At 56.6% G+C, this 7,500-nt stretch overlaps 2 non-coding genes and 1 pseudogene across 2 annotated transcripts; all 3 read right to left on the bottom strand.

Moving 5' to 3' along the window:
- The window catches only part of LOC126434837 (large subunit ribosomal RNA), a 4,758-nt pseudogene extending 2,513 nt beyond the window's left edge, over positions 1-2,245 (bottom strand).
- A 188-nt stretch (positions 2,246-2,433) lies between these two features.
- Positions 2,434-2,588, bottom strand: LOC126434889 (5.8S ribosomal RNA). The gene has a single exon (XR_007579557.1). It is a non-coding gene; the product is annotated as a 5.8S ribosomal RNA (ribosomal RNA).
- Positions 2,589-2,939: 351 nt separating this feature from the next.
- Positions 2,940-4,849, bottom strand: LOC126434797 (small subunit ribosomal RNA). The gene has a single exon (XR_007579501.1). It is a non-coding gene; the product is annotated as a small subunit ribosomal RNA (ribosomal RNA).
- Between the last annotated feature and the right edge of the window lie 2,651 nt (positions 4,850-7,500).

Raw genomic sequence — 7,500 nt, forward strand, 5'->3', positions numbered from 1 at the left:
CTCCACGTGGCCCTCTCCCGGATTTTCAAGGTCCGAGGGGAAGATCGGGACACCGCCGCAACTGCGGTGCTCTCCGCGTTCCAAACCCTATCTCCCTGCTAGAGGATTCCAGGGAACTCGAACGCTCATGCAGAAAAGAAAACTCTTCCCCGATCTCCCGACGGCGTCTCCGGGTCCTTTTGGGTTACCCCGACGAGCATCTCTAAAAGAGGGGCCCGACTTGTATCGGTTCCGCTGCCGGGTTCCGGAATAGGAACCGGATTCCCTTTCGCCCAACGGGGGCCAGCACAAAGTGCATCATGCTATGACGGCCCCCATCAACATCGGATTTCTCCTAGGGCTTAGGATCGACTGACTCGTGTGCAACGGCTGTTCACACGAAACCCTTCTCCGCGTCAGCCCTCCAGGGCCTCGCTGGAGTATTTGCTACTACCACCAAGATCTGCACCGACGGCGGCTCCAGGCAGGCTCACGCCCAGACCCTTCTGCGCCCACCGCCGCGACCCTCCTACTCGTCAGGGCTTCGCGGCCGGCCGCAAGGACCGGCCATGACTGCCAGACTGACGGCCGAGTATAGGCACGACGCTTCAGCGCCATCCATTTTCAGGGCTAGTTGCTTCGGCAGGTGAGTTGTTACACACTCCTTAGCGGATTCCGACTTCCATGGCCACCGTCCTGCTGTCTTAAGCAACCAACGCCTTTCATGGTTTCCCATGAGCGTCGATTCGGGCGCCTTAACTCGGCGTTTGGTTCATCCCACAGCGCCAGTTCTGCTTACCAAAAGTGGCCCACTTGGCACTCCGATCCGAGTCGTTTGCTCGCGGCTTCAGCATATCAAGCAAGCCGGAGATCTCACCCATTTAAAGTTTGAGAATAGGTTGAGGTCGTTTCGGCCCCAAGGCCTCTAATCATTCGCTTTACCGGATGAGACTCGTACGAGCACCAGCTATCCTGAGGGAAACTTCGGAGGGAACCAGCTACTAGATGGTTCGATTAGTCTTTCGCCCCTATACCCAGCTCCGACGATCGATTTGCACGTCAGAATCGCTACGGACCTCCATCAGGGTTTCCCCTGACTTCGTCCTGGCCAGGCATAGTTCACCATCTTTCGGGTCCCAACGTGTACGCTCTAGGTGCGCCTCACCTCGCAATGAGGACGAGACGCCCCGGGAGTGCGGAGGCCGCCGCCCCGTGAAGGGCGGGGAAGCCCCATCCTCCCTCGGCCCGCGCAAGGCGAGACCTTCACTTTCATTACGCCTTTAGGTTTCGTACAGCCCAATGACTCGCGCACATGTTAGACTCCTTGGTCCGTGTTTCAAGACGGGTCGTGAAATTGTCCAAAGCTGAAGCGCCGCTGACGGGAGCGATTATTCCGCCCGAGAGCATCCCGAGCCAACAGCGGCGCGGGTCCGGGGCCGGGCCAGGTAGGTCCGTCATCCGGGAAGAACCGCGCGCGCTTGCCGGGAGCCCGAGCGCCCAAAGGGGCGAATCGACTCCTCCAGATATACCGCCGGGCAGCCAGCCAGGACACCGGGGCTCTGCCCAACAGACGCGAACCGAGGCCCGCGGAAGGACAGGCTGCGCACCCGGGCCGTAGGCCGGCACCCAGCGGGTCGCGACGTCCTACTAGGGGAGAAGTGCGGCCCACCGCACACCGGAACGGCCCCACCCCGCGGCGAGTGGAAAGGCAACCGGACACGACCCCGCCGCGGATTGCTCCGCGCGGGCGGCCGGCCCCATCTGCCGAGGGCGGAGGCCAGTGGCCGGATGGGCGTGAATCTCACCCGTTCGACCTTTCGGACTTCTCACGTTTACCCCAGAACGGTTTCACGTACTTTTGAACTCTCTCTTCAAAGTTCTCTTCAACTTTCCCTCACGGTACTTGTTCGCTATCGGTCTCGTGGTCATATTTAGTCTCAGATGGAGTTTACCACCCACTTGGAGCTGCACTCTCAAGCAACCCGACTCGAAGGAGAGGTCCCGCCGACGCTCGCACCGGCCGCTACGGGCCTGGCACCCTCTACGGGCCGTGGCCTCATTCAAGTTGGACTTGGGCTCGGCGCGAGGCGTCGGGGTAGTGGACCCTCCCAAACACCACATGCCACGACAGGCGGCAGCCTGCGGGGTTCGGTGCTGGACTCTTCCCTGTTCGCTCGCCGCTACTGGGGGAATCCTTGTTAGTTTCTTTTCCTCCGCTTAGTAATATGCTTAAATTCAGCGGGTAGTCTCGCCTGCTCTGAGGTCGTTGTACGAGGTGTCGCACGCCACACCGCCAGCCGGCTGTGCACGCTACCGAGTAAGTACCGGTATGCGAACCGCCAGGCGACGGGCGCGCATCGCACGTTTAAGGAGGCGCGGCCGGCCCCACAGGCGGCCGCGACGCTCCCAGGTCTGCGAAGCGGGGCAAACGCCGCGCGCTTCAGTATACGTAGCCGACCCTCAGCCAGACGTGGCCCGGGAACGGAATCCATGGACCGCAATGTGCGTTCGAAACGTCGATGTTCATGTGTCCTGCAGTTCACATGTCGACGCGCAATTTGCTGCGTTCTTCATCGACCCACGAGCCGAGTGATCCACCGTCCTGGGTGATCTTTTCTTAGTTTCCACCGTCTCTTTCAAGACAGTTGCATAGGCGGGACGTAGGCGTGTGGCGGCCCCTGTTCAAGCGTTCTGTGTCCAACGGCCTCACGGCCGATGGGCGTCGTACGGCTCCACACCGGAGCGGACAGGCAGTCGGGCGAAAGTCATTCAAAACCGGCGCCAGGCGCCAGGTGCCGCAGGCCAGCCGCTCCAGCGCTTCAGCGCTCGTACCACACAACATTGGCGTTAGTTTTGAGAAGCACGCGTGGTTCCGCACGCGGCGCACGGCTACTGCGAGCCGTACAGGTAGCGTGTTGCGCGACACGACACGCACATCGAAAGACATGCAGTCTAGTCGGTAATGATCCTTCCGCAGGTTCACCTACGGAAACCTTGTTACGACTTTTACTTCCTCTAAATGATCAAGTTTGGTCATCTTTCCGGTAGCATCGGCAACGACAGAGTCAATGCCGCGTACCAGTCCGAAGACCTCACTAAATCATTCAATCGGTAGTAGCGACGGGCGGTGTGTACAAAGGGCAGGGACGTAATCAACGCGAGCTTATGACTCGCGCTTACTGGGAATTCCTCGTTCATGGGGAACAATTGCAAGCCCCAATCCCTAGCACGAAGGAGGTTCAGCGGGTTACCCCGACCTTTCGGCCTAGGAAGACACGCTGATTCCTTCAGTGTAGCGCGCGTGCGGCCCAGAACATCTAAGGGCATCACAGACCTGTTATTGCTCAATCTCGTGCGGCTAGAAGCCGCCTGTCCCTCTAAGAAGAAAAGTAATCGCTGACAGCACGAAGGATGTCACGCGACTAGTTAGCAGGCTAGAGTCTCGTTCGTTATCGGAATTAACCAGACAAATCGCTCCACCAACTAAGAACGGCCATGCACCACCACCCACCGAATCAAGAAAGAGCTATCAATCTGTCAATCCTTCCGGTGTCCGGGCCTGGTGAGGTTTCCCGTGTTGAGTCAAATTAAGCCGCAGGCTCCACTCCTGGTGGTGCCCTTCCGTCAATTCCTTTAAGTTTCAGCTTTGCAACCATACTTCCCCCGGAACCCAAAAGCTTTGGTTTCCCGGAGGCTGCCCGCCGAGTCATCGGAGGAACTGCGGCGGATCGCTGGCTGGCACCGTTTATGGTTAGAACTAGGGCGGTATCTGATCGCCTTCGAACCTCTAACTTTCGTTCTTGATTAATGAAAACATACTTGGCAAATGCTTTCGCTTCTGTTCGTCTTGCGACGATCCAAGAATTTCACCTCTAACGTCGCAATACGAATGCCCCCGCCTGTCCCTATTAATCATTACCTCGGGTTCCGAAAACCAACAAAATAGAACCGAGGTCCTATTCCATTATTCCATGCACACAGTATTCAGGCGGGCTTGCCTGCTTTAAGCACTCTAATTTGTTCAAAGTAAACGTGCCGGCCCACCGAGACACTCACTCAAGAGCACCCTGGTAGGATTGCAACGGGGTCCGCCTCGGGACGCACGAGCACGCACGAGGCGCGTCGCACGCCTTCAGCTCGCCCCACCGGCAGGACGTCCCACGATACATGCCAGTTAAACACCGACGGGCGGTGAACCAACAGCGTGGGACACAAATCCAACTACGAGCTTTTTAACCGCAACAACTTTAATATACGCTATTGGAGCTGGAATTACCGCGGCTGCTGGCACCAGACTTGCCCTCCAATAGATACTCGTTAAAGGATTTAAAGTGTACTCATTCCGATTACGGGGCCTCGGATGAGTCCCGTATCGTTATTTTTCGTCACTACCTCCCCGTGCCGGGAGTGGGTAATTTGCGCGCCTCCTGCCTTCCTTGGATGTGGTAGCCGTTTCTCAGGCTCCCTCTCCGGAATCGAACCCTGATTCCCCGTTACCCGTTACAACCATGGTAGGCGCAGAACCTACCATCGACAGTTGATAAGGCAGACATTTGAAAGATGCGTCGCCGGTACGAGGACCGTGCGATCAGCCCAAAGTTATTCAGAGTCACCAAGGCAAACGGACCGGACGAGCCGACCGATTGGTTTTGATCTAATAAAAGCGTCCCTTCCATCTCTGGTCGGGACTCTGTTTGCATGTATTAGCTCTAGAATTACCACAGTTATCCAAGTAACGTGGGTACGATCTAAGGAACCATAACTGATTTAATGAGCCATTCGCGGTTTCACCTTAATGCGGCTTGTACTGAGACATGCATGGCTTAATCTTTGAGACAAGCATATGACTACTGGCAGGATCAACCAGGGAGCTGCGTCAACTAGAGCTGAGCAGCCGGCCGCCCGGGAGTGTGTCCCGGGGGCCCGCGCGAACACGCAAGCGTCCGCTCAATTATTCTGCAAACAGGAGGAGGCTGAGCTCCCCTGCACCATACACCTCGAAACCCTCTCAGGTCCCGGCGGCGCGCAGCGCCGTCCTAAGTACTTGGTCGGGTTCGAGAGAGGCGCAATCGCCCGGAGTTTGGCGAGTAGACGCTTTAGGTGCGACCACCCGTGCTCCCAACTGAGCTTGCCGCTGCCGACAGAGGCCCGGGAGCGTGCTGTCGTGGCATTGCCGGCGGGAGACAACACGCGCCACCTACGGTGACCGGCAGCTCCAACGCCAGCGCCACAGAAGGACAAAAGCCCCACTTGGGTGCCGAAGCGAACTCTCCCAGCACAGCGCACGCGCCAACACGTCCGCACAGCTGCGATACAAACCACCTGCGAGAACCGCAGAGGCGACCGAGCAGCAGACGGCGTCGCGGCGCCGAGCGCCAGGCGGCGGCGCATCCTCAGCGCACACAGTCCTCAATCGGACCAGCACACTGCAGATGTCCACCGCGCTTCGCACCGGGCCCGCGAGGACCTACTTTGGCCGCACGGCGCCGCGTGCAGGGTGCGCCGGCGCGCAGCTGCGCCGCCTGCCGCCTCCGTCGGCCGGCGCGCCTGCCACTGGCCGCCCCCACCAGCCGGCTGTAGCGCGTGCGCCCACGCACCGCGCGGCCAGCACGCCGGGAGGCCCCCCCTCACCGGCCGGGGACGGTCCCACCCAGCCACCGCCGCGTATCGCTTCACACCCAGATGCCATTCACGTTCGTGGGCATGGTGGGTATCGCTGGAACAACCGGTTGGTAGCTCAACCGATCGTCGCCATCACTGATTCACCTCTAGCGAGAACAACCGCACCACAACGGTTTACCAGTTGTTCATTTGCGTAACGTCACCAGCAAACGTAGGCGTCCATCGCCATTTGCAAATTCAACGATTGTTGCATGCCTGTGTCAGGTGTCACGACACACTGTCTGCCCACATACACGCAACAACATGTGCACGCTTCGCGAACACGTGGAAGGTGGCCCCCGTACGTATGCGATGTCCATTGCGCGAACGACTGTCAACCGGCCTCTGTCGCATGTCGCAGATGTGGAACGCAGTGCACCATGCTATCACGGTGTGTGAGAAGAGACGACTACGTCTGACAACACGCGCCACTACATCAACAGACGGCTCATGCTGATCGCCATCCAGGGCATACCACACTGCAATCCAGCTCTTATAGGGAGACGACACGTAGCTGAGTGCACAACATTTGGACCGCATGGTTCGCCGTTGTTGGCGCAGTCGTTGTACGGTCACATGTACCACGATGTATCATTCAGTACATGAGGACCAATGTGCAGTACAGTGTGTGATTTGGACGTACAACATCAGCGGACAGTTGACACAGGCCGTACCACAGCGTAGGCTAAGTGCTTCGCCATGCGAATGCCAATGAACAACTGCAAATGCCAATGAACAACTGCAAAGGGCACTGAGCATGTACGTCCTGCTGCCATCCACATTACAGTGTATAGCTGCAAGGTGTTTAACATGAAGCGATACACTGGGGACCGGGCAGTGCGAGTAGCAAACTATATTGCGGGGGTTGCAGTTGGGCAACACTACACTAATTTAACGCGTCGTATGACAATTACAGAGCAGGTTAAGGCCCAACGTGTGTTGGGTTAAGGCCCAACGTGTGTTGGGTTAAGGCCCAACGTGTGTTGGGTTAAGGCCCAACGTGTGTTGGGTTAAGGCCCAACGTGTGTTGGGTTAAGGCCCAACGTGTGTTGGGTTAAGGCCCAACGTGTGTTGGGTTAAGGCCCAACGTGTGTTGGGTTAAGGCCCAACGTGTGTTGGGTTAAGGCCCAACGTGTGTTGGGTTAAGGCCCAACGTGTGTTGGGTTACAGCACAATGTGGGTTACGTTAAGGCGCAATATAGGTTACGTTAAGGCGCAATATAGGTTACGTTAAGGCGCAATATAGGTTACGTTAAGGCGCAATATAGGTTACGTTAAGGCGCAATATAGGTTACGTTAAGGCGCAATATAGGTTACGTTAAGGCGCAATATAGGTTACGTTAAGGCGCAATATAGGTTACGTTAAGGCGCAATATAGGTTACGTTAAGGCGCAATATAGGTTACGTTAAGGCGCAATATAGGTTACGTTAAGGCGCAATATAGGTTACGTTAAGGCGCAATATAGGTTACGTTAAGGCGCAATATAGGTTACGTTAAGGCGCAATATAGGTTACGTTAAGGCGCAATATAGGTTACGTTAAGGCGCAATATAGGTTACGTTAAGGCGCAATATAGGTTACGTTAAGGCGCAATATAGGTTACGTTAAGGCGCAATATAGGTTACGTTAAGGCGCAATATAGGTTACGTTAAGGCGCAATATAGGTTAGGTTAAGGCGCAATATAGGTTACGTTAAGGCGCAATACAGGTTACGTTAAGGCGCAATACAGGTTACGTTAAGGCGCAATACAGGTTAGGTTAAGGCGCAATACAGGTTAGGTTAAGGCGCAATACAGGTTAGGTTAAGGCGCAATACAGGTTAGGTTAAGGCGCAATACAGGTTAGGTTAAGGCGCAATAC

Source organism: Schistocerca serialis, unplaced genomic scaffold (assembly GCF_023864345.2).
Source record: "Schistocerca serialis cubense isolate TAMUIC-IGC-003099 unplaced genomic scaffold, iqSchSeri2.2 HiC_scaffold_1195, whole genome shotgun sequence".
Classification (NCBI taxonomy): domain Eukaryota; kingdom Metazoa; phylum Arthropoda; class Insecta; order Orthoptera; family Acrididae; genus Schistocerca; species Schistocerca serialis.